This window comes from Mustelus asterias, chromosome 24, assembly GCF_964213995.1.
Source record: "Mustelus asterias chromosome 24, sMusAst1.hap1.1, whole genome shotgun sequence".
NCBI classification, from domain to species: domain Eukaryota; kingdom Metazoa; phylum Chordata; class Chondrichthyes; order Carcharhiniformes; family Triakidae; genus Mustelus; species Mustelus asterias.
The window spans coordinates 41,460,317-41,486,247 of record NC_135824.1 but is presented as its reverse complement, the minus strand read 5'-3'; the positions used below and the strand labels follow the sequence as shown (position 1 = coordinate 41,486,247).

Genomic DNA, 25,931 nt, shown 5'->3' with positions numbered 1-25,931 from the left:
GGGTCGGAGCGACTGAGGGGAGCGGGACGGAGCGACTGAGGGGAGAGGGACGGAGCGACTGAGGAGAGAGGGACGGAGTGACTGAGGAGAGAGGGACGGAGCGACTGAGGGGAGAGGGACGGAGCGACTGAGGGGAGAGGGACGGAGCGACTCAGGGGGAGAGGGACGGAGCGACTCAGGGGGAGAGGGACGCAGCGACTCAGGGGGAGAGGGACGGAGCGACTCGGGGAGAGGGACGGAGCGACTGAGGGGAGAGGGACGGAGCGACTGAGGGGAGAGGGACGGAGGGACTGAGGGGGGGAGGGACGGAGCGACTGAGGGGAGAGGGACAGGTTGACTGAGGGGAGAGGGACGGAGCGACTGAGGGGAGCGGGACGGAGCGACTGAGGGGAGAGGGACAGGTTGACTGAGGGGAGAGGGACGGAGCGACTGAGGGGAGCGGGACGGAGCGACTGAGGGGAGAGGGACGGAGTGACTGAGGGGAGAGGGACGGAGCGACTCAGGGGGAGAGGGACGGAGCGACTGAGGGGAGAGGGACGGAGCGACTGAGGGGAGAGGGACGGAGCGACTGAGGGGAGAGGGACGGAGCGACTGAGGCGAGCAGGTGGGGTGATCCGAGGGGAGGGGGATGGGGCGACCCGAGGGGAACGGGTTGGGGCGACCCGAGGGGGAGCGGGACGGGGCGACCCCGGCACATTCCGCCTTTTCGATAACCAGTCTAATTCCCCCTCGAATCCCTCGATTGAAGCTGCCTCCCCCACACTCTCAGACAGCTCACTCCACACCCTAACCATTCGCCGTGTGAAAACATTTCTCCTCGTGTCCCCATCGCTTCTCTACCCGATCCCCGTGAAACTGTCTCTGTCCCTTCTCATTCTCAACCCGTCTCCCACAACATGAACCGTTTCTCCCTCTCGACTCTGTCCCAGACCCTCCCCGTGATCCTCAGCCCCTCGATCAAATCTCCTCTCCGCCTTCACCTCTTCCCCGTGGAGAACATTCCCCGACTTTCTCCAATCTCTCCACGTCACTGAGGGTCCCCCATCCCCCGACACTCCCTCCTGCATTGAGTTTGTTGTTATCTGAGTGAGGGGGGGAGAGGGTGGTCACAGGTTTCTGACATTGACTGTACTTTATCTGTTAACGTTAAACATCTCTCTGTCACTCAGACCCAAACTCAGCGCTCACTGAGCCGTGTGTAGATCACACGGTGCTGAACCAGCCCTGGAGAAGCAGCGATTGTACTGGGACAGAGTGTGTGGGACAGCGGCAGTGTGACAAGGATCTTGTCTACGCATGGTACAGGTTCAACAGGTAAGGTGTAGGGGCACACCCAGCTCAACCACCTGGGAAGGTGGGAGTTAGTGGCACGTCGTGGTGATGATGGGTGGGGTTTTCCATCCTGCCCACTGCCTCGATCATCCAATCCCGCCATGGGACCAGTGGACTTTCAACTGGGCCCCACAGTGGGTGTCGGTATGACGGGGCCATAAACCACATCCACTGGTTCTCCTCAGCCAACTCTACCAGTTACATCCTCCAAATACTCCAATCGATTCCTCAAGCATGATTATCCCTTTGTAAATCCATGCTGACTTTATCTGATTACACCAGTGCTTTCCTATTGCTGAGCTATGAAATCCTTGACAATGGAATCGAACAACTTCCCCAGTCCCGACGTTAGGCTTGTTAGAATGGAATCAATGATAACATTGGATCTGCTGGAGTGTGACTAATGGTAACAAGCTGTAAGGGTCAGCTGACCCACTAAACTGTGTGGCCAATGACAAAATGATGTGGTGGTGGTCAGCTGATTCAGTATTCACAAGGAGCTGCTGGGGTTTGTGGGAGATTGGAATAGCTCAGGGTGAGGGCTCAAGTGTTGGAGAAATGAATTTTCCTTATTAAACCTTTTGGTTTGATTTATAAGTTGGAGTAAGTCTTGTTTTATTTTTAATGCCTCCAATTGAAGAGTTTTGTCTGGAGGATTAACAAGGCTCACTGGTCTATAGATCCCTGTGGAGTCCAGTGGAGAGAGGTGGTATGTAGAGGGACAGGTAGTATTGAGGAAGCAGGGGGGCTGCAGAAGGACTTGGACAGGTTAGGAGAGTGGGAAAAGGAGTGACAGATGGGATACAATGTGGAAAAGTGTGAGGTTATACACACAGGAAAGGAGGAGTGGAGGCATAGACTATTTTCTAAATGGGGAAATGGTGAATGATAAACGGTAAATCAGAAAAAAAAACAAAGGGACTTGGGAGTCATAGAAATCATAGAAACCCTACAGTACAGAAAAAGGCCATTCGGCCCATCGAGTCTGCACCGACCACAATCCCACCCAGGCCCTACCCCCATATCGCTACATATTTTACCCGCTAATCCCTCTAATCTACGCATCCCAGGACACTAAGGGGCAATTTTACCATGGGCCAGTCAACCTAACCCGCACATCTTTGGACTGTGGGAGGAAACCGGAGCACCCGGAGGAAACCATGCAGACATGAGGAGAATGTGCAAACTCCACACAGACAGTGACCCAAGCCAGGAATCTTGGGAGTCCTTGTTCAAGATTCTCTTCAGGTTAACGTGCAGGTTCAGTCGGCAGTTAGGAAGGCAGATGCAATGTTAGCATTCATGTCGAGAGGGCTAGAATACAAGAGCAGGGATGTACTTCTGAGGCTGTATAAGGCTCTGGTCAGACCCCATTTGGAGTATTGTGAGCAGTTTTGGGCCCCGTATCTAAGGAAGGATGTGCTGGGCCTTGGAAAGGGTCCAGAGGAGGTTCAGAAGAATGATCCCTGGAATGAACAGCTTATCGTGTGAGGAACGGTTGAGGACTCTCGGTCTATACTCGGAGTTTCGAAGGATGAGGGGGGATCTGATTGAAACTTACAGGATACTGCGAGGCCTGGATAGAGTGGACGTGGAGAGGGTGTTTCCACCAGTAGGAAAAACTAGAACCAGAGGGCACAACCTCAGGATAAAGAGACGATCCATTAAAACAGAGATGAGGAGGAATTTATTCAGCCAGAGAGTGGTGAATCTGTGGAACTCTTTGCCGCAGAAGGCTGCGGAGGCCGGGTCATTGAGTGTCTTTAAGACAGAGATCGATAGGTTCTTGATTAATAAGGGGATCAGGGGTCATGGAGAAAAGGCAGGAGAATGGGGATGAGAACAATATCAGCCATGATTGAATGGCGGAGCAGTCTCGATGGGCCGAGGGATATTCCAATCTATGTTTGGGAAATTAAAGTCTCCCATCACAACAACTCTGCTATTATTGCATCTCTCCAGGATCTGTTTCCCTATCTGCTCCTCCACCTCCCTGTCACTATTGGGGGGCCTATAGAAAACTCCCAGCAAAGTGATGGACGCCTTCCCACTCCGAACTTCCACCCACAGAGACTGTAGACAATCCCTCCACAGCATACACCTTCTCTACAGCTGTGACACTATCCCTGATCGATGGGCCGAGTGGCCTAATTCTGCGATTATGTCTTATGGGAGGGAAAGGGACTTGGACATCATTGGATGGACCATTCACAGGGGATAGCAGGGACATGGGGGACTGAATGGCGCTCATTCTCAGCTGTATCATTCTGTAATTCTCTGATTCTGTGATTGTTGTTCCATTTCTGGCGGATGGAAGATTCCGGAGACTCGGGTCGCACCGGGACACTGCTCCACACATCATCCAGGCTGGTTACAGGGTAGAGTCAGACTTTACAATATCAGATTTACACTCACTGTCCAGCACTGTTCACATCGCATACACTCTCCAATATTTATACACCTCATTTCAGGATCACATCCCACCCTGGAACAGGGGGAAGGAAGCGGGACAGTTTGTTTTAACTGGGATGGGAATCCCTGCAGTTGGAAGCGAGAGATAAAGATTAAAAACTGCAGCAGTTACTTTGTCTATGAGCTGAAACCGACACCAGGCTGTGACGCTGCTTATTGCACAGGTACATTGCTGTTTCAAAATGACCCAGGAGGGCAACACTGGATATACCGGGACACTGACACACCCAGTGACTGAGGAGAGAGGGACGGAGCGACTGAGGGGAGAGGGACAGAGCGACTGAGGGGAGAGGGACGGAGCGACTGAGGGGAGAGGGACGGAGCGACTGAGGGGAGAGGGACGGAGCGACTGAGGGGAGAGGGACGGAGCGACTGAGGGGAGAGGGACGGAGCGACTGAGGGGAGAGGGACGGAGCGACTGAGGGGAGAGGGACGGAGCGACTGAGGGGAGAGGGACGGAGCGACTGAGGGGAGAGGGACGGAGCGACTGAGGGGAGAGGGACGGAGCGACTGAGGGGAGAGGGACGGAGCGACTGAGGGGAGAGGGACGGAGCGACTGAGGGGAGAGGGACGGAGCGACTGAGGGGGGAGGGACGGAGCGACTGAGGGGAGAGGGACGGAGCGACTGAGGGGAGAGGGACGGAGCGACTGAGGGGAGAGGGACGGAGCGACTGAGGGGAGAGGGACGGAGCGACTGAGGGGAGAGGGACGGAGCGACTGAGGGGGGAGGGACGGAGCGACAGAGGGGGGAGGAACGGAGCGACTGAGGGGAGAGGGACGGAGCGACTGAGGGGAGAGGGACGGATCGACTGAGGGGAGAGGGACGGATCGACTGAGGGGAGAGGGACGGATCGACTGAGGGGAGAGGGACGGATCGACTGAGGGGAGAGGGACGGAGCGACTGAGGGGAGAGTGACGGAGCGACTGAGGGGAGAGTGACGGAGCGACTGAGGGGAGATGGACGGAGCGACTGAGGGGAGAGGGACGGAGCGACTGAGGGGAGAGGGACGGAGCGACTGAGGGGAGAGGGACGGAGTGACTGAGGGGAGAGGGACGGAGTGACTGAGGGGAGAGGGACGGAGTGACTGAGGGGAGAGGGATGGGGTGTCTGATGGCAGTGGGATGTAACTTCGGTACATTCCGCCTTTCCAGATACCAGTCTAATTCCCTCTCGAATCCATGGGATAAAACTGCCTCCCCCACACTCTCAGAGAGCTCACACCACACCCTAACCACTCACCGGCTGAAAATACATCTCATGTCCCCATCGCTGCTCTGACCATTCCCCATAAATCTGTTTTCCCCCCTCTCGTTCTTGACCCTGCTCCCTCAGCAGGAACCGATTATCACTCTTGATTCTGTCCCAGATCCAACACCCCCCCCCCGCCCCCCGCTCCTCCTGAACTGAACTCCTCGATGAAATCTCCTCCTCCGCCTTCACCTCTTCCCCGTGGAGAACATTCCCCGACTTTCCCCAATCTCTCCACGTCACTGAGGTTCCTCCATCCCCCGACACTCCCTCCAGCATTGAGGCTGTTATCTGAGTGAGGGGGGAGGGTCACAGGTTTCTGACATTGACTGTACTTTATCTGTTAACGTTAAACATCTCTCTGTCACTCAGACCCAAACTCAGCACTCTCTGGGCCGTGTGTAGATCACACGGTGCTGAACCAGCCCTGGAGAAGCAGCGATTGTACTGGGACAGAGTGTGTGGGACAGCGGCAGTGTGACAAGGATCTTGTCTACGGATGGTACAGGTTCAACAGGTAAGAACACAGAACATAGAACATTACAGTGCAGTACAGGCCCTTCGGCCCTCGATGTTGCGCTGACCTGTGGAACCAATCGAAAGCCCCTCTAACCTACACTATTGTAATATCATCCATATGTTTATCCAATAACCATTTGAATGCTCTTAATGTTGACGAGTCCACTACTGCTGCAGGCAGGGCATTCCACGCCCTTACTACTCTGAGTAAAGTACCTACCTCTAACATCTGTCCTATATCTCTCACCCCTCAATTTAAAGCTATGTCCCCTCGTGCTCGCCATCACCATCCGAGGAAAAAGGCTCTCACTATCCACCCTATCTAATCCTCTGATCATCTTGTATCCCTCTATTAAGTCACCTCTTAACCTTCTTCTCTCTGACGAAAACAGCCTCAAGACACTCAGCCTTACCTCATAAGACCTTCCCACCATACCAGGCAACATCCTGGTAAATCTCCTCTGCACCCTTTCCAATGCTTCCACATCCTATAATGCGGCGACCAGAACTGTACGCAATACTCCAAGTGCGGCCGCACCTGAGTTTTGTACAGTTGCAGCGTGACCTCCTGGCTCCGAAACTTTTGCTGAAATCCATATACACCACATCAACTGCTTTACCCTCATCGACCTCTTTGGTCACCTTCTCAAAGAACTCAATAAGGTTTGTGAGGCACGACCTACCCGTCACAAAACCGTGCTGACTATCCCTAATCAAATTATTCCTTTCTAGATGATTATAAATCCTATCTCTTATAATCCTTTCCAAAACTTTGCCCACAACAGAAGTAAGGATCACCGGTCTATCATTACCAGGGTTGTCTCTACTCCCTTTCTTGAACAAGGGGACAACATTTGCTATCCTCCAGTCTTCTAGCACTATTCCTGTAGACAATGACGACACAAAGATCAAAGCCAAAGGCTCTGCAATCTTCTCTTTAGCCTCCCAGAGAATCCTAGGATAAATCCCATCCGGCCCAGGGGACTTCTCTATTTTCACACTTTCCAGAATTGCTAACACCTCCTCCTTATGAACTGCAATCCCGTCTAGTCTAATAGCCTGCATCTCAGTATTCTCTTCGACAACATTGTCTTTTTCCTGTGTGAATACTGACGAAAAATATTCATTTAGCGCCTCTCCTATCTCTTCAGACTCCACGCACAACTTCTCACTACTGTCCTTGACTGGCCCTAATCTTACCCTCGTCATTCTTTTACTCCTGACATACCTATAGAAAGCTTTAGGGTTTTCCTTGATCCTACCTGCCAAAGACTTCTTATGTCCCCTCCTGGCTCTTCTTAACTCTTTCTTTAGGTCCTTCCTGGCTAACTTGTAACTCTCAAGCGCCCTAACTGAGCCTTCACGTCTCATCTTTACATAAGTCTCCTTCTTCCTCTTCACAAGAGATTCAACTTCTTTAGAACATAGAACATTACAGCGCAGAACAGGCCCTTCGGCCCACGATGTTGCACCGACCAGTTAAAAAAAAAAACTGTGACCCTCCAACCTAAACCAATTTCTTTTCGTCCATGAACCTATCTACGGATCTCTTAAACGCCCCCAAACTAGGCGCATTTACTACTGATGCTGGCAGGGCATTCCAATCCCTCACCACCCTCTGGGTAAAGAACCTACCCCTGACATCGGTTCTATAACTACCCCCCCTCAATTTAAAGCCATGCCCCCTCGTGCTGGATTTCTCCATCAGAGGAAAAAGGCTATCACTATCCACCCTATCTAAACCTCTAATCATCTTATATGTTTCAATAAGATCCCCTCTTAGCCGCCGCCTTTCCAGCGAAAACAATCCCAAATCCCTCAGCCTCTCCTCATAGGATCTCCCCTCCATACCAGGCAACATCCTGGTAAACCTCCTCTGCACCCTCTCCAAAGCCTCCACATCCTTCCTGTAATGTGGGGACCAGAACTGCACACAGTACTCCAAGTGCGGCCGCACCAGAGTTGTGTACAGTTGCAACATAACGCTACGACTCCTAAATTCAATCCCCCTACCAATAAACGCCAAGACACCATATGCCTTCTTAACAACCTTATCTACTTGATTCCCAACTTTCAGGGATCTATGCACACATACACCTAGATCCCTCTGCTCCTCCACACTATTCAAAGTCCTCCCGTTAGCCCTATACTCAACACATCTGTTATTCCTACCAAAGTGAATTACCTCACACTTCTCCGCATTAAACTCCATCCGCCACCTCTCGGCCCAACTTTGCAACCTGTCTAAGTCTTCCTGCAAACTACGACACCCTTCCTCACTGCCTACCACACCACCGACTTTGGTGTCATCAGCAAATTTGCTAATCCACCCAACTATACCCTCATCCAGATCATTAATAAATATTACAAACAGCAGTGGCCCCAAAACAGATCCCTGAGGTACACCACTTGTAACCGCACTCCATGATGAATATTTACTATCAACCACCACCCTCTGTTTCCTATCCGCTAGCCAATTCCTGATCCAATTTCCTAGATCACCCCCAATCCCATACATCTGCATTTTCTGCAGAAGCCTACCATGGTGAACCTTATCAAACGCCTTACTAAAATCCATATATACCACGTCCACTGCCTTGCCCCCATCCACCTCCTTGGTCACTTTCTCAAAAAACTCAATAAGGTTAGTAAGGCACGACCTACCTGCCACAAAACCATGCTGACTATCACCTATCAATTCATTACTCTCCAAATAACTATAAATCCTATCCCTTATAATTTTTTCCAACATCTTGCCGACAACAGAAGTGAGACTCACCGGTCTATAATTCCCGGGGAAGTCTCTGTTCCCCTTCTTAAACAATGGGACAACATTCGCTAACCTCCAATCTTCTGGTACTATACCAGAGGCCAACGACGACCTGAAGATCAGAGCCAGAGGCTCTGCAATCACTTCTCTTGCCTCCCAGAGAATCCTTGGATAAATCCCATCCGGACCAGGGGATTTATCTATTTTCAGACCCTCCAGAATATCCTGCACATCCTCCTTATCAACTGTAATACTGTCTATTCTACTCCCTTGCAACCCAGTGTCCTCCTCAGCTATATTCATGTCCCCTTGCGTGAACACCGAAGAGAAATATTGGTTCAATGCTTCACCAATCTCCTCCGGTTCCACACATAACTTCCCTCTGCCATCTATAACTGGCCCTAAACTTGCCCTAACCAACCTTCTGTTCTTGACATACCTATAGAACGCCTTAGGATTCTCTTTAACCCTATCCGCCAAAGTCTTCTCATGTCCCCTTTTAGCCCTTCTAAGCTCGCTCTTCAACTCCCTCTTAGCCAATCTAAAGCTTTCTAGTGCACTACCCGAGTGCTCACGTCTCATCCGAACATAAGCCTCCTTTTTCTTTTTAACCAACAACGAAACTTTTTTGGTGCACCACGGTTCCCTAGCCCTACCAATTCCTCCTTGCCTGACAGGGACATACCTATCACAGACTCGCAGTAGCTGCTCCTTGAAAAAACTCCACATGTCGGACGTTCCCAGTCCCTGTAATCTCCTAGTCCAACCTATGTTTCCTAATTCTCTCCTAATAGCCTCATAATTACCCTTCCCCCAGCTAAAACCACTGGCCCGAGGTTCATGCCTATCCCTTTCCATCACTAAGGTGAACGTAACCGAATTGTGGTCACTATCACCAAAATGCACACCAACTTCCAAGTCTAGCACCTGGTCTGGCTCATTTCCCAGCACCAGATCCAATATAGCCTCACCTCTAGTTGGCCTGTCTACATACTGAGTCAAAAAACCTTCCTGCACGCTTTGAACAAAAACTGACCCCTCTAACGAGCTAGAGCTATAACAATTCCAGTCAATATTAGTCAAGTTAAAATCCCCCATAACAATTGCCCGATTACTTTCACTCCTAAGCAGGATTGACTCCGCAATCCTTTCCTCAACCTCTCTAGAACTTTTAGGAGGTCTATAAAAGACTCCCAACAGGGTGACCTCTCCTCTCCTATTTCTAATCTCCGCCCATACTACCTCAACAGATAAGTCCTCATCAAACCTCCTCTCTGACACTGTGATACAATCTCTGACCAATAATGCTACCCCTCCCCCTCTTCTACCTCCTTCCCTACTTCGACTAAAACATTTGAACCCCGGGACCTGCAGCATCCATTCCTGCCCCTGCTCTATCCATGTCTCTGAAATAGCCACAACATCGAAGTCCCAGGTACTGATCCACGCTGCAAGTTCACCCACTTTATTGCGAATACTCCTGGCATTGAAGTATACACATTTCAAACCCTGCTCCACCCCACCTCTGCAATGCTGTGCATTGCAGTCCCCATCCATGCATCCCTCACTTTCAGCCCCACTACTCAGGATCCCTCCCCCCCCCCGAATCAGTTTAAACCTCCCTGCATGGCCTTAGCAAATTTACCCCCCAGGATATTGGTCCCCTTCTGATTAAGGTGTAGACCATCCTTCTCATAGAGGTCACACCTTCCCCAGTACGAGCCCCAATTGCTTAAGTACCTGAACCCCTCCCTCCTGCACCATCCCCTCAGCCATGAATTCAAACCTTCCCTCTCCCTATTCCTCTCTAAACTATCCCGTGGTACAGGCAAGAGTCCAGAGATAACCACTCTGTCAGTCTTGGCCTTTAGTTTCCACCCCAACTCCATAAATCCCTGCCTAATATCCCCTTCCCCTATCCTCCCTATGTCGTGTGTCCCCACATGTACAATAACTTGTGGTTTATCTCCCTCCCCCCTAAGAGTCCTGAATACCCTGTCAGACACATCCCGGACCCCAGCCCCTGGTAGGCAACACACCAACCCTGAGTCCCTACCTTTAGTTCCGACCCTCCTATCTGTCTCCTTGATTGTGGAGTCCCCAATCACAAGGCCCAGTCTTTTACAGCCCCTAACCACCTGAGCTTTCTCACTCGGCTCACCCCCAGAGATCTGCTCTCTATGCTCAGTTGATTCCTCCTCAACTGTAGCCTCCAGCACCGAAAACCTATTATGGAGGGGAACCGCCCCAGGGGATTGTCTTCCCGATTGCTTCTTACCCCTCCTCCTGGCATTGACCCAAGCCTCATTTCTAGGAGTTACTATTTCTCTATAACTCCTATCAACTTCCACCTCCGCCTCCCGAATTATGCGGAGTTCCTCTACCTCCCCCTCCAGCTCCTTTACACGCTCCTCCAGAAGCTGCAATCTAATGCACTTCTTACAACTAAAATCTCCTGAAACACTACTGGATTTCCTCACCACATACATCCAACAGGAGATGCAGCATACTGCCTGAACTGCCATCCCTGAAGCCATTACCAGCAAGAAAAAAAGAAAACAAAAAACTTCCCCACACTTCCCCAACTGTCACTCTCCACTGCAGCCCGAGCAACACTCCCTCAGTGAGACACCAACTGTCACTCTCCACTGCAGCCCGAGCAACACTCCCTCACTGAGACACCAACTGTCACACTCTACTACATAGATAGGGTGAACGGTGGGAAGCTTTTCCCCAGGTCGGTGGTGACGTTCACGAGGGGTCATAGGTTCAAGGTGAAGAGGGGGAGGTTTAACACAGATATCAGAAGGACATATTTTACACAGAGGGTGGTGGGGGCCTGGAATGCGCTGCCGGGCAAGGTGGTGGAGGCGGACACACTGGGAACGTTTAAGACTTATCGAGATAGCCATATGAACGGAGTGGGAATGGAGGGATACAAAAGAATGGTCTAGTTTGGACCAGGGAGCGGCACGGGCTTGGAAGGCCAAACGGCCTGTTCCTGTGCTGTGTTGTTCTTTGTTCCTTGCCTCCCAAAGAATCCTCTGATATATTTCATCAGGCTCAGGGGACTTATTAACTTTCAGTTTGTTCAAAATTGCTCGTACATCTTCCCTCCGAACATCTACTTCCTCCAGCCTATCAGCCTGTGACACCCTCTCTTCCTCAAAAACATGGCCCCTCTCCTTGGTGAACACCGAAGAAGAGTATTCATTCATCACCTCTCCTATCTCTTCTGACTCCATGCATAAATTACCACTGCCGTCCTTGACCGGCCCCAACCTCACCCTGGTCATTCTTTTATTCCTCACATAATAGTAAAAAGCCTTGGGGTTTTCCTTGATCTGACCCGCCAAGGACTTCTCATGCCCCCTCCTAGCTCTCCTAAGCCCCTTTTTCAGCTCATTTCTTGCTAACTTGTAACCCTCCATCGAGCCAACTGAACCTTGTTTTCTCAACCTAACATACGCTTCCTTCTTCCTCTTGACAAGACATTCCACCTTTTTGTGAACCATGGTTCCCTCACTCGGCCATTTCCTCCCTGCCTGGCAGGGACATACCTATCAAGGACACCCAGTATTTGTTCCTTGAAAAGGTTCCACTTATCAGTGCCTTTCCCTGACAATTTTTGTTCCCATCCTATGCTTCCTAATTCCCGCCTGATTGCATCATAATTACCTCTCCCCCAATTGTAAACTATGCCCTGCCGTACGGCCCTCTCCCTCTCCATTGCAATAACAAAAGACACCGAATTGTGGTCACCATCTCCAAAGTGCTCTCCCACAACCAAATCCAACACTTGGCGCGGTTCATTTCCCAGTACCAAATCCAATGTGGCCCCACCTCTTGTCGGCCTATCCACATATTGTGTCAGGAAACCCTCCTGCACACACTGCACAAAAACTGCCCCATCTGAACTATTTGACCTACAAAGGTTCCAATCAATATTTGGAAAGTTAAAGTTCCCCATGACAACTACCCTGTGACCCCCCACACCTATCCATAATCTGCTTAGCAATTTCTTGCTCCACATCTCTATTACTATTTGGGGGCCTATTGTAAACTCCTAACAACGTGACTGCTCCTTTCCTATTCCTAACCTCAGCCCATATTACCTCTGTAGGCAGATCTCCTTCGAAATGCCTTTCTGCAGCCGTTACACTGTCCTTGATTAACAATGCTACTCCTCCACCTCTTTTACCAGCTACCCTACACTTACTGAAACATCTATACCCCGGAACTTCCAACAACCATTCCTGTCCTTGTTCTACCCATGTCTCCGTAATGGCCACAACATCGTAGTCCCAAGTGCCAATCCACGCCCCAAGTTCACCGACCTTATTTCGGATGCTCCTTGCATTGAAGTAGACACACTTCAACCCACCTTCTAGTCTGCTGGTACCCACCTTTGACCATGATACCCTTCCCAGTACCTCACTACACTCACTGACCTCCGGACTACAACTCCTTTTCCCATCCCCCTGACAAATTAGTTTAAACCCCCCCGAAGAGCTGTAGCAAATTTCCCTCCCAGGATATTGGTGCCCCTCTGGTTCAGGTGCACCCCGTCCTGTTGGTACAGGTCCCACCTTCCCCAGAAAGTGTTCCAATTATCCACACAGCTGAAACCCTCCCTCCTACACCATCCCTGCATCCATGTGTTTAACTGCACTCTCTCCCTGTTCCTCAACTCGCTATCCCATTGCACCGGCAACATACCAGAGATGACAACCTGTTTTGTCCTGGCTCTCAGCTTCCACCCAAGCTCCTGTTTTAAATCCCCGTCCCCTCTCTTACCTATGTCTTTGGTGCCGACGTGCACCACGACTTGTGACTGTTCCCCCTCCCCCTTTAGAATCCTGAAGACACGGTCGGAGTGGTCACGGACCCTGGCATCCGGGAGGCAACATACCATCCGTGAGTCTCTCTTGTTGCCACAGAACCTCCTATCTATCCCTCTAACAAACGAGTCCCCAATAACTATAGCTCTACCGCTCTCCCCCTTTCCCTTCTGAGCCACAGGGACGGACTCAGCGCTGGCGATCTGGTCACTGCGGCTCACCACTGGTAGGTCGCCCCCCCTCACCTGTATCCAAAGTGGAATACTTGTTGCTAAGGGGAACGACAACAGGGGATCCCCGCACCGACTGCTTCCTCCCAGCCCCTCTCACTGTCACCCATCTATTTTCATTCCCTGGAGCAACTATATCTCTGAAGCTTGTGTCTATGGCCCTCTCTGCCTCCCTGATGACCCTAAGCTCATCCAACTCCAGCTCCAAGGAGAAAAGACCGAGCTCCCTCAGCCTATCCTCATAATCCACTCAATCCAGGCAACATCCTTGTAAATCTCCTCTGCACCCTTTCAATCTTTTCCATATCCTTCCTATAGTGAGGCGACCAGAACTGAGCACAGTACTCCAAGTGGGGTCTGACGAGGGTCTTATATAGCTGCATCATTATCCCCGGACTTTTAAACTCAATCCCTCGATTGATAAAGGCCAGCACACCATACGCCTTCTTAACCACCGCCTCCACCTGCGGGGCCGATTTTAGAGTCCTATGGACCCGGACCCCAAGGTCCTTCTGATCCTCTACAGTACTAAGAGTCTTTCCCTTTATATTGTACTCCTTCATCCCATTTGACCTACCAAAATGGACCACTACGCATTTATCTGGGTTGAAGTCTATCTGCCACTTCTTCGCCCAGTCTTGCATCCTATCTATGATGCAATATCCTATCCAAAGATGTGCGGGTTAGGTTGATTGGCCAGGTTAAAAATTGCCCCTTAGAGTCCTGGGATGGGTAGGTTAGAGATTAGCGGGTAAAATATGTGGGGGTAGGGCTTGGGTGGGATTGTGGTCGGTGCAGATTCGATGGGCCGAATGGCCTCCTTCTGCACTGTAGGGTTTCTATGATTTCTATGATATGATATGTCCCTCTGTAACTTCTGACATCCCTCCAGACCATCCACAACCCCACCAACCTTCGTGTCGTCGGCAAACTTCCCAACCCATCCCTCCACTTCCTCATCCAGGTCATTTATGAAAATGACAAACAGCAAGGGTCCCAGAACAGATCCCTGGGGCACACCACTGGTGACCGACCTCCATTTAGAAAAAGACCCATCTATACCCACTCTCTGCCTCCTTTGGGCAAGCCAGTTCTGGATCCACAGGGCAGCAGCCCCTTGGATCCCATGCCCTCTCACTTTTTCTAGAAGCCTTGCATGGGGAACCTCATCGAACGCCTTGCTAAAATCCATGTAAACCACATCTACCGCCTTCCCTTCGTCAATGTGTTTAGTCACATTTTCGAAGAACTCCACCAGGCTCGTAAGGCACGATCTGCCCTTGACAAAGCCATACTGAGTATTCTTGAGCATACTAAACCTCTCTAAATGCTCATAAATCCTGTCCCTCAGGATCTTCTCCATCAGCTTACCAACCACTGAGGTTAGACTCACCGGTCGGTAATTTCCTGGGCTATCTCTATTCCCCTTCTTGAAAATAGGAACCACATCCGCAATCCTCCAATCCTCCGGCACCTCTCCCGTCTCCATCGACGACGCAAAGATCATCGCCACAGGCTCTGCAATCTCTTCCCTCGCCTCCCACAGTAACCTGGGGTACATCCCATCCGGACCCGGCGACTTATCTATCTTGATGCCATTCAAAGATTCCAGCACAACCTCTTTCTTAAAGTCTACATACTCAATCCTTTCAGTCCACCGCACGCCCACAGTACATCCCCCCATGTCCTTCTCCTCTGTGAAAACCCAGGCAAATAACTCATTGAACACCTCTGCCACTTCTACTGGTTCCGTACAGATTTTCCCGCCTTCACCTTTTATAGGCCCTATTCCTTCACGTCTCATCCTTTTACTCTTTACATATTTATAGAACGCCTTAGGGTTCTCCTTAATCCTACCTGCCAGGGCCTCCTCGTGACCCCTTCTGGCTCTCCTAATTTCCTTATTTAGTCCCTTCCTACAAGCCGTATACTCATCTAGATCCCTATCTTCGCCAAGCTCTCTGAGCCTTTTGTACGCTTTCCTTTTCCTCTCGACTAGGTCCCGCACAGCTTTCGTGCACCACGGTTCCTTTAACCGACCAACTCCTCCCTGTCTGCTCGGAACGTTGTCCTGTAGAACTCTCGACAGACATTCCTTGAAAAACTGCCACCTCTCGTCAGTAGGTTTCCCCAAGAATACCTCCTTCCAATTTACTCCTCTAATTTGCTGTCTAATGTCTTCATATTTCCCCTTACTCCACATAAACGCTTTCCTAGCTTGCCTGATCCTCTCTTTTTCCAATGCAAGCATAAAGAGATAGAGTTATGATCGCTATCCCCAAGATGCTCTCCCACTGAGAGATCTGACACCTGTCCAGGTTCATTGGTCAGTATCAGATCAAGTACAGCCTCTCCTCTTGTAGGCTTGTCCACATGCTGTGTCAGGAAACCCTCCTGAACACACCTAACGAACTCCTCCCCATCCAATCCCCTTACCCTTCGGGATGTTCCAATCTATGTTTGGGAAATTAAAGTCTCCCATCACAACAACTCTGCTATTACCGCAACTCTCCAGGATCTGTTTCCCTATCTGCTCCTCCACCTCCCTGTCACTATTGGGCGGCCTATAAAAAACTCCCAGCAAAGTGATCGACCCCTTCCCATTCCGAACTTCCACCCACAGAGACTCGGTGGACAATCCCTCCACAGCATACACCTTCTCTACAGCTGTGACACTATCCCTGATCAGCAGTGCCACTCCACCCCGTCTCTTGCCTCCCTCCCTGTCCTTCCTGAAACATCTGAATCCCGGCACCTGGAGTATCCAGTCCTGACCCTGAGACATCCAAGTCTCCGTAATGGCCACCACATCACTCTTCCAGGCATCGATCCACGCTCTGAGCTCATCCCCTTTATTCACTATACTCCTGGCATTAAAGTAAACACATCTCAATCCTTTGGTCTGAGCTCTCCCCTTCTCTATTCCCTGTCCATCCCCCCTCTTGCACTGTCTATAACCTTTCTCTGTTTGCGAGCTAACTTCCTCGCTCCCAGTCTCCTCGTCTCGATCCCCTCCCCCCAACCTATCGAGTTTAAACTCTCCCCAGTAGCCTTTGCCAACCTTCCTGCCAGGATATTGGTCCCCCTGGGATTCAAGTGCCACCCGCTTTTTGTGTACAGATCACACCTGCCCCTAAAGAGGTCCCAATGGTCCAGGAACCTGAATCCCTGCCCCCTGCACCAGTCCCTCAGCCACACATTCATCCTCCACCTCACTCCATTCCTTTCCTCACCTTCCCGTGGCACAGGCAGCAATCCTGAGATTACTACCTTTGCTTTCCTCCTTCTCAGCTGTCTCCCTAATTCCCTCTACTCTCTTTTCATGACCCCTTCCCCCTTCCTTCCCACATCAGCGGTACCAATATGTACCGCTACCTCTGGCTCCTCTCCCTCCCACCTCAGGATCTCTGCGACTCGAACAGTGACATCCTGGATCCCGGCCCCAGGGAGGCAGATGGGTGAAGTGAATGTGAGCTGGTCGCTGCTTGCTGGGGAGCGGGATTGATGTGGAAGCGTTGCCTGTTGCGAGTTACTGAGTTACGCTGGAGAGGAGGGAGCGGGGAATAGTCTGTACTGGGAGACAGATGGGAAACCGTGTGGATTTGCTATTGGGGAGAAACGTTCAATCTAATGTTACTGACACCCCCAGATTTCCAAGTCTCTCCAACAATAAATGGACTTAATATGATGATGAATCCTTTCTCTGTCAACCAGTCGCAGACCTGGCAATCGCTGACCCATGTGTAAATCACACTGTCCTGGACCAGCCCTGGAGGAGTGCAGAGTGTAACGGGACAGGCTGCTCTCCTCGAAAATGCAATAATAAACTCAACCACGGGTGGTATCGATTTAACAGGTCAGCGACTAGACCGGAGCGGCGTGCGGGAGGGGACATGAGGTGGTTTGGACACAGCACAAAACCATGTTGGGTTGGAGAAGGGAAACAAAGGGTAAAAGATAAAAACGCTGGATAGAGAGAGAGGGAGAGAGTAAGGGAGATAAAACTGGTTAGAGAGAGAGAAAGAACAGATGGACTGTGTAAAAGGCCATAACACTGGATAGAGAGAGAGGAAGAACAGAGGGACAGTGTAAAGGGAGATAACACTGGATAGAGAGAGATAAAGTACAGAGAGAGAGATTAAAGGGGATAACATTTGATAGAGAGAGAAGGAACAGAGAAAGTAAAGGCAAATAACAGTGGAAATAGAGAGAATGTGTAAAGGCAGAAAACACTGGATAGAGAGAGAGTGTATGTGAAGGGAAACAACACTGGATGGAGAGAGATAGCACAGAGAGAGGGAGTTAACACTTGATTGAGAGAGAGAGAGAAAGTAAACGGAGCTAACACTGGGTAGAGAGAGAGAGAGAATAGAGTGAGAGAAAAAGGAGATAATACTGGATAAATAGAGAGAACAGAGAGAGTCGGGGAAATGCCACTCGAAAGAGAGACAGAGAGAGAACAGAGACATAGCACCGGATCGAGAGAGGCAAAGGGAGCGAACACTGGATCGAGAGAGAGAGAGCAGAGAGAGAGGGGAAACGGGATGGGGGGGGACATGGTCCCGGGGCAGTGCATTAAACGGCACATTGGATCTGGAAGGGAGGGGGTAGGGCCGAGGGTTGAAGTGGGGGTAGGGTGTGGTGCACAGACTGGAGGGGGCGAAAGTACGGATTTGCTGTGGGGCAGAGTCAGAGAATTATAGAATCATACAGTGCAGAAGGAGGCCATTCAGCCCATCGAGTCTGCACCGAACACAATCCCACCCAGGTCGTATCCCCATAACCCCATGCATTTGGCCGAGCTGGTCCCCCTGACACTAAGGGGCAATCTAGCCTGGCCAACCAACTATAACCTCTCTATCCACCTGGCGAGCTTCCAGGAAGGTGTACTGGGCATGTTGTTACTGACGTTGGCAGTTCAGGAGCTGATGATGAGTGCGTGTGTTTGTGTGATTGTTGTTCCAGTTCTGGCGGATGGAAGATTCCGGAGACTCGGGTCGCACCGGGACACTGCTCCACACATCGTCCAGGCTGGTTACAGGGTAGAGTCAGACTTTACAATATCAGATTTACACTCACTGTCCAGCACTGTTCACATCGCTTACACTCTCCAATATTTATACACCTCATTTCAGGATCACATCCGACCCTGGAACAGGGGGTGGTGACCAGAACAGTTTGCTCAAACTGGAATGGGAAACTCTGTGACTGGCGCCACCAGATAAAGATTAAAAACTGCAGCCATTACATCGTGTACGAGTTGAAGTCCTTACGCTATTGCGCTGCCTATTGCACAGGTAAACTGCTCCTTCCAAAAGATCAAGAAACCTGACTTGGAAATGTCACAAAAAAACATAGACGGAAAGTTCGATGTTTCTCTTCGTTGTGTGAGGGGAATGATACTTATCTGTGTGTCTCCACTGGGGGGTCTATACTTACCTGTGTCTCTCTGAAGGGGGGTCTATACTTACCTGTGTCTCTCTGAAGGGGGGTCTGTACTTACCTGTGTCTCTCTGCTGGGGGTCTGTACTTACCTATCTGTCTCCGATGGGGGGGTCTATACTTACCTGTGTCTCTCTGAAGGGGGGTCTGTACTTACCTGTGTGTCTCTGAAGGGGGGTCTGTACTTACCTGTGTGTCTCTGAAGGGGGGTCTGTACTTACCTGTGTGTCTCTGAAGGGGGGTCTGTACTTACCTGTGTCTCTCTGGAGGGGGGTCTGTACTTACCTGTGTGTCTCTGAAGGGGGGTCTGTACTTACCTGTGTGTCTCTGAAGGGGGGTCTGTACTTACCTGTGTGTCTCTGAAGGGGGGTCTGTACTTACCTGTGTGTCTCTGCTCGGGGGTCTGTACTTACCTGTGTGTCTCTGAAGGGGGGTCTGTACTTACCTGTGTCTCTCTGGAGGGGGTCTGTACTTACCTGTGTGTCTCTGAAGGGGGGTCTGTACTTACCTGTGTGTCTCTGCTCGGGGGTCTGTACTTACCTGTGTCTCTCTGGAGGGGGGTCTGTACTTACCTGTGTGTCTCTGAAGGGGGGTCTGTGCTTGTGTCTCTCTGATGGGGGGGTCTGTACTTACCTGTGTCTCTCTGATGGGGGGTCTGTACTTACCTGTGTGTCTCTGCTCGGGGGTCTGTACCTACATGTATAAATAAAAATATCCTCGGCAAGGGGGCAAGGAAAATTGGACAATGAGATCCTGCCGGCAGGATTCCCGTTTGCCGAGCCTGGGGTGAGGTGACCCTTGTGTTACCCCAGTCTCTCGGGAAGGAGGAGTGAGAAAGATTCAGGGCGCAGAGTGTTCGTCCCCCCCATCACCCCTCGCTCCCCGGTGACTGCTGGCTCCAGGCGCTGTTGGCAATCTCTGTAACACACCCATCCTCACTCCTTACCCCAGAGACTAGAGTGAGGTTGCGAGTGTGGCCCAGTGCCAAGGCGCAAGTCGCTGCTGCCAGTGGAATGTCAAGGGCTATGATGGAGATGTTCCCGGCGTCCCGCTGACCTGCACAAGAGCACTGAACAGAAAGACCTTTGAATATGGGATTCACCTCACTCTCCGTTCATTGTAGATCCGAAAACGGCCCAGGTTCAGGGAGATCCGGAAGGGTCCACGCGACAGGCGGAGGAGGAAGTCTCACCGAGTGCCGCGCTGGCCCCAACCTCAGGTATCAGCTTCAGTGTTTCAAAACCAGCTCTCCACACACTCCAATCACAGCTCACTGCATCAATCCATTCAATTCACACTGACAGAGTGGGACACAGCGACTGAAGGGACAGGGGTGTTGTGGCTGACGGCGCAGAGATGGAGTGAGGGAGGGGAGAGGGATGGAGTGAGGGAGGGGAGTGGGATGGAGTGAGCGAGGGGAGTGGGATGGAGTGAGTGAGGGGAGAGGGATGGAGTGAGTGAGTGAGGGGAGTGGGATGGAGCGAGCGAGGGGAGTGGGATGGGGCGAGCGAGGGGAGTGGGATGGGGCGAGCGAGGGGAGTGGGATGGGGCGAGCGAGGGGAGTGGGATGGGGCGAGCGAGGGGAGTGGGATGGGGCGAGCGAGGGGAGCGGGATGGGGCGAGCGAGGGGAGCGGGATGGGGCGAGCGAGGGGAGCGGGATGGGGCGAGCGAGGGGAGCGGGATGGGGCGAGCGAGGGGAGCGGGATGGGGCGAGCGAGGGGAGCGGGATGGGGCGAGCGAGGGGAGCGGGGTGGGGCGAGCGAGGGGAGCGGGGTGGGGCGAGCGAGGGGAGCGGGGTGGGGCGAGCGAGGGGAGCGGGGTGGGGCGAGCGAGGGGAGCGGGGTGGGGCGAGCGAGGGGAGCGGGGTGGGGCGAGCGAGGGGAGCGGGGTGGGGCGAGCGAGGGGAGCGGGGTGGGGCGAGCGAGGGGAGCGGGGTGGGGCGAGCGAGGGGAGCGGGGTGGGGCGAGCGAGGGGAGCGGGGTGGGGCGAGCGAGGGGAGCGGGGTGGGGCGAGCGAGGGGAGCGGGGTGGGGCGAGCGAGGGGAGCGGGGTGGGGCGAGCGAGGGGAGCGGGGTGGGGCGAGCGAGGGGAGCGGGGTGGGGCGAGCGAGGGGAGCGGGGTGGGGCGAGCGAGGGGAGCGGGGTGGGGCGAGCGAGGGGAGCGGGGTGGGGCGAGCGAGGGGAGCGGGGTGGGGCGAGCGAGGGGAGCGGGGTGGGGCGAGCGAGGGGAGCGGGGTGGGGCGAGCGAGGGGAGCGGGGTGGGGCGAGCGAGGGGAGCGGGGTGGAGGGAGCGAGGGGAGCGGGGTGGAGGGAGCGAGGGGAGCGGGATGGAGGGAGCGAGGGGAGCGGGATGGAGGGAGCGAGGGGTGCGGGATGGAGGGAGCGAGGGGAGCGGGTTGGAGGGAGCGAGGGCAGCGGGAGCGAGGGCAGCGGGAGCGAGGGCAGCGGGTTTGAGGGAGCGAGGGGAGCGGGATTGAGGGAGCGAGGGCAGCGGGAGCGAGGGCAGAGGGATTGAGTGAGCGAGGGCAGTGGGATTGAGTGAGCGAGGGCAGTGGGATTGAGTGAGCGAGGGCAGTGGGATGGAGGAAGCGAGGGGAGTGGGATTGAGGGCAGTGGGATGCAGTGACAGGAGTTAGTGTGCTGCGTGCAGAGTGCAGTGTGATTTAATGTCTCGTTGTGACACAGTTTCTGGGCACTGACTGATTCCGGGTGGAATAAATTGGGAAGTGTAAATTGGTCTGAATTTCCGCTACAAACAGATGAAGGATTGAGATGATTTCTGCTCTGTGATCTCCCATATCTCCTCCCTTGTCACAGATCCAGGGACAGCTCCAACTCTGGGAGCCGATGATAAATCCCAGCCGGAATCCACTGAATCAGGTTCCCCAATCCCGACAGAGTCTCCAACCTCAGGTATCAATCTGCCGCTCGTTTATCCGGATTCGACATTCCCCAGATATCTCGCTAGTTTAATGACTGAAACGCCAGAATTTTTGGAGTGAGGGGAGTGGGATGGAGCGAGTGAGGGGAGTGGGATGGAGCGAGTGAGGGGAGTGGGATGGAGCGAGTGAGGGGAGTGGGATGGAGCGAGTGAGGGGAGTGGGATGGAGCGAGTGAGGGGAGTGGGATGGAGCGAGTGAGGGGAGTGGGATGGAGCGAGTGAGGGGAGTGGGATGGAGCGAGTGAGGAGAGTGGGATGGAGCGAGTGAGGGGAGTGGGATGGAGCGAGTGAGGGGAGTGGGATGGAGCGAGTGAGGGGAGTGGGATGGAGCGAGTGAGGGGAGTGGGATGGAGCGAGTGAGGGGAGTGGGATGGAGCGAGTGAGGGGAGCGGGATGGAGTGAGTGGGGGAGTGGGATGGAGCGTGTGAGGGGAGTGGGATGGAGCGTGTGAGGGGAGTGGGATGGAGCGAGTGAGGGGAGTGGGATGGAGCGAGTGAGGGGAGTGGGATGGAGCGAGTGAGGGGAGTGGGATGGAGTGAGTGAGGGGAGTGGGATGGAGCGAGTGAGGGGAGTGGGATGGAGCGAGTGAGGGGAGTGGGATGGAGCGAGTGAGTGGAATGGGATGGAGCGAGTGAGGCGTGTGGGATGGAGCGAGTGAGGGGAGTGGGATGGAGCGAGTGAGGGGAGTGGGATGGAGCGAGTGAGGGGAGTGGGATGGAGCGTGAGAGGGGAGTGGGATGGAGCGAGTGAGGGGAGTGGGATGGAGCGAGTGAGGGGAGTGGGATGGAGCGAGTGAGAGGAGTGGGATGGAGTGAGTGAGGGGAGTGGGATGGAGCGAGTGAGAGGAGTGGGATGGAGCGAGTGAGAGGAGTGGGATGGAGTGAGTGAGGGGAGTGGGATGGAGCGAGTGAGGGAAGCGGGATGTAGTGAGTGAGGGGAGCGGGACGGAGCGAGTGAGGGGAGTGGGATGTAGTGAGTGAGGGGAGTGGGATGTAGTGAGTGAGGGGAGTGGGATGTAGTGAGTGAGGGGAGTGGGATGTAGTGAGTGAGGGGAGTGGGATGGAGCGAGTGAGGGGAGTGGGATGGAGCGAGTGAGGGGAGTGGGATGGAGCGAGTGAGGGGAGTGGGATGGAGCGAGTGAGGGGAGTGGGATGGAGCGAGTGAGGGGAGTGGGATGGAGCGAGTGAGGGGAGTGGGATGGAGCGAGTGAGGGGAGTGGGATGGAGCGAGTGAGGGGAGTGGGATGGAGCGAGTGAGGGGAGTGGGATGGAGCGAGTGAGGAGAGTGGGATGGAGCGAGTGAGGGGAGTGGGATGGAGCGAGTGAGGGGAGTGGGATGGAGCGAGTGAGGGGAGTGGGATGGAGCGAGTGAGGGGAGTGGGATGGAGCGAGTGAGGGGAGTGGGATGGAGCGAGTGAGGGGAGTGGGATGGAGCGAGTGAGGGGAGCGGGATGGAGTGAGTGGGGGAGTGGGATGGAGCGTGTGAGGGGAGTGGGATGGAGCGTGTGAGGGGAGTGGGATGGAGCGAGTGAGGGGAGTGGGATGGAGCGAGTGAGGGGAGTGGGATGGAGCGAGTGAGGGGAGTGGGATGGAGTGAGTGAGGGGAGTGGGATGGAGTGAGTGAGGGGAGTGGGATGGAGCGAGTGAGGGGAGTGGGATGGAGCGAGTGAGTGGAATGGGATGGAGCGACTGAGGCGTGTGGGATGGAGCGAGTGAGGGGAGTGGGATGGAGCGAGTGAGGGGAGTGGGATGGAGCGAGTGAGGGGAGTGGGATGGAGCGTGAGAGGGGAGTGGGATGGAGCGAGTGAGGGGAGTGGGATGGAGCGAGTGAGGGGAGTGGGATGGAGCGAGTGAGAGGAGTGGGATGGAGTGAGTGAGGGGAGTGGGATGGAGCGAGTGAGAGGAATGGGATGGAGCGAGTGAGAGGAGTGGGATGGAGTGAGTGAGGGGAGTGGGATGGAGCGAGTGAGGGAAGCGGGATGTAGTGAGTGAGGGGAGCGGGACGGAGCGAGTGAGGGGAGTGGGATGTAGTGAGTGAGGGGAGTGGGATGTAGTGAGTGAGGGGAGTGGGATGTAGTGAGTGAGGGGAGTGGGATGTAGTGAGTGAGGGGAGTGGGATGTAGTGAGTGAGGGGAGTGGGATGGAGCGAGTGAGGGGAGTGGGATGGAGCGAGTGAGGGGAGTGGGATGGAGCGAGTGAGTGGAATGGGATGGAGCGAGTGAGGCGTGTGGGATGGAGCGAGTGAGGGGAGTGGGATGGAGCGAGTGAGGGGAGTGGGATGGAGCGAGTGAGGGGAGTGGGATGGAGCGAGTGAGGGGAGTGGGATGGAGCGAGTGAGGGGAGTGGGATGGAGCGAGTGTGGGGAGTGGGATGGAGCGAGTGAGGGGAGTGGGATGGAGCGAGTGAGGGGAGTGGGATGGAGCGAGTGAGGGGAGTGGGATGGAGTGAGTGAGGGGAGTGGGATGGAGTGAGTGAGGGGAGTGGGATGGAGTGAGTGAGGGGAGTGGGATGGAGTGAGTGAGGGGAGTGGGATGGAGTGAGTGAGGGGAGTGGGATGGAGTGAGTGAGGGGAGTGGGATGGAGTGAGTGAGGGGAGTGGGATGGAGTGAGTGAGGGGAGTGGGATGGAGTGAGTGAGGGGAGTGGGATGGAGTGAGAGGGGAGTGGGATGGAGTGAGTGAGGGGAGGGGGATGGAGTGAGGGGAGTGGGATGGAGTGAGTGAGGGGAGTGGGATGGAGCGAGTGAGGGGAGTGGGATGGAGCGATTGAGGGGAGTGGGATGGAGCGAGTGAGGGGAGTGGGATGGAGCGAGTGAGGGGAGTGGGATGGAGCGAGTGAGGGGAGTGGGATGGAGCGAGTGAGGGGAGTGGGATGGAGCGAGTGAGGGGAGTGGGATGGAGTGAGTGAGGGGAGTGGGATGGAGTGAGTGAGGGGAGTGGGATGGAGTGAGTGAGGGGAGTGGGATGGAGCGAGTGAGGGGAGTGGGATGGAGCGAGTGAGTGGAATGGGATGGAGCGAGTGAGGCGTGTGGGATGGAGCGAGTGAGGGGAGTGGGATGGAGCGAGTGAGGGGAGTGGGATGGAGCGAGTGAGGGGAGTGGGATGGAGCGTGAGAGGGGAGTGGGATGGAGCGAGTGAGGGGAGTGGGATGGAGCGAGTGAGGGGAGTGGGATGGAGCGAGTGAGAGGAGTGGGATGGAGTGAGTGAGGGGAGTGGGATGGAGCGAGTGAGAGGAGTGGGATGGAGCGAGTGAGAGGAGTGGGATGGAGTGAGTGAGGGGAGTGGGATGGAGCGAGTGAGGGAAGCGGGATGTAGTGAGTGAGGGGAGCGGGACGGAGCGAGTGAGGGGAGTGGGATGTAGTGAGTGAGGGGAGTGGGATGTAGTGAGTGAGGGGAGTGGGATGTAGTGAGTGAGGGGAGTGGGATGTAGTGAGTGAGGGGAGTGGGATGTAGTGAGTGAGGGGAGTGGGATGGAGCGAGTGAGGGGAGTGGGATGGAGCGAGTGAGGGGAGTGGGATGGAGCGAGTGAGTGGAATGGGATGGAGCGAGTGAGGCGTGTGGGATGGAGCGAGTGAGGGGAGTGGGATGGAGCGAGTGAGGGGAGTGGGATGGAGCGAGTGAGGGGAGTGGGATGGAGCGAGTGAGGGGAGTGGGATGGAGCGAGTGAGGGGAGTGGGATGGAGCGAGTGAGGGGAGTGGGATGGAGCGAGTGAGGGGAGTGGGATGGAGCGAGTGAGGGGAGTGGGATGGAGCGAGTGAGGGGAGTGGGATGGAGTGAGTGAGGGGAGTGGGATGGAGTGAGTGAGGGGAGTGGGATGGAGTGAGTGAGGGGAGTGGGATGGAGTGAGTGAGGGGAGTGGGATGGAGTGAGTGAGGGGAGTGGGATGGAGTGAGTGAGGGGAGTGGGATGGAGTGAGTGAGGGGAGTGGGATGGAGTGAGTGAGGGGAGTGGGATGGAGTGAGTGAGGGGAGTGGGATGGAGTGAGAGGGGAGTGGGATGGAGTGAGTGAGGGGAGGGGGATGGAGTGAGGGGAGTGGGATGGAGTGAGTGAGGGGAGTGGGATGGAGCGAGTGAGGGGAGTGGGATGGAGCGATTGAGGGGAGTGGGATGGAGTGAGTGAGGGGAGTGGGATGGAGTG

At 54.1% G+C, this 25,931-nt stretch overlaps 1 protein-coding gene and 1 long non-coding RNA gene across 2 annotated transcripts in view; both read left to right on the top strand.

The window, feature by feature from the left end:
• LOC144511497 (uncharacterized) overlaps nt 1–25,931 on the top strand; it is a 77,143-nt gene that overhangs the window by 49,295 nt on the left and 1,917 nt on the right. The window lies entirely within an intron of this gene.
• LOC144511063 (uncharacterized) lies at nt 3,640–17,248 on the top strand. The gene is made up of 3 exons (XR_013500742.1): nt 3,640–3,710; nt 3,804–3,968; nt 17,128–17,248. It is a non-coding gene; the product is annotated as an uncharacterized LOC144511063 (long non-coding RNA).